Source organism: Condylura cristata, unplaced genomic scaffold (genome assembly GCF_000260355.1).
Source record: "Condylura cristata isolate star-nosed mole 26May11 unplaced genomic scaffold, ConCri1.0 scaffold00009, whole genome shotgun sequence".
Lineage (NCBI taxonomy): Eukaryota > Metazoa > Chordata > Mammalia > Eulipotyphla > Talpidae > Condylura > Condylura cristata.
Window position 1 is genome coordinate 1,282,709 of NW_004567110.1, and position 1,181 is coordinate 1,283,889.

Consider the following 1,181-nt stretch of genomic DNA (forward strand, 5'->3'; position numbering starts at 1 on the left):
GAGGAGGCTCCGGCGGCGCCGCCCCGAGGTTTCCATGGGGCGGGCACGAGCCGCGAGAGGGAGCAGGTGAGCCCAGAGCCGCGGCGGCCACGGCAAGGACAGCGGCGGCGGCGGCGGCGCTCGCAGCGGGCGTTTGGCCCAAGCTGCTGGCAGTGTTGTGCGAGCGCGACCTTGGGGTTCGGGGCACAGCCTGCAGCAGCGGCGGGCGCGGCAGCAAGCCGGGACGTGTCAGTGGGCGCCTCGTTCACCTGTTGATGGGTTCACTTTATGTGATTTTTAAAGACTGACGTGTGCACACAGAACGGGTACTGCGGGGTGGGCGCGCCCAGGGGCTTCGCCAGGGTGGGGAGCAGGGAGGAGACAGGAGAGGTCTGCCGCGCCTGGGGGTCCCTCGCTGGCCGGGGTCGCGCTCCCGCCTCCAGTGCGCCCCAACTCTGGCCCGAGGCCCGTGCTCCCTGAGCTTTCCCGCAGGCGCTTCCTCGGGCGACGCCTCCGGATCAGGCCGCCTTCCTGCCTCGCAGCGGCCAGGAACAGTGCTCAGACCTGTCCGCCTTGCTGCCAAAGTGGACAGGCCTGGCCGGACGCTCGGCCAAGTGACCACAGGGCCAAAGCCAGCTTACATTTCAGCCGCCCGTGGAGAGCGACGGACCAACTGCCCCAGGCAGCTCCTGGATGGCCAGCGGCCGGCTCTCGCGGGCTCACAGCCGTGGCCCAGCGGCGTTAAACAAGGGGCTCCCCAGTGTTCCCGAGAGGCCTGGCAGGCACAGCAGCCTGGCCCCCAGCGGGCAGCGGGAGCAGGTGATCCCGGGCCTGGAGAACTGCCCTGCGAGTGTGGGCTTCGTGTCGACAGGAGACACACAGGGCTCCCCAGTAACCCCAAGCCCGAGAACACGCCACAGAGAGCCTAAGGAGTCATGAAATGCTTCAAGGGGAGCTGGGGGTGGAGGTGGGCCCCACGTCGTCCTAGAAACTTCAGGGAGTTGGGGGAATCCGCGGGCCACCGAGTTCTGTCTCCATAGAGACTGATGGGGGAACGTCAACACTGCGGCAGATGGGCGCACCCCGCGAGGACCAGAGCAACCCCCGGGAAAGGGCGGAACTGGAGGCGGCCATGCCCAACTGACCCTAGCCCCCCGGGGCCGCGTCCCACCCCCTAGAAAATCCCCGCGGAGGCAGGGCGA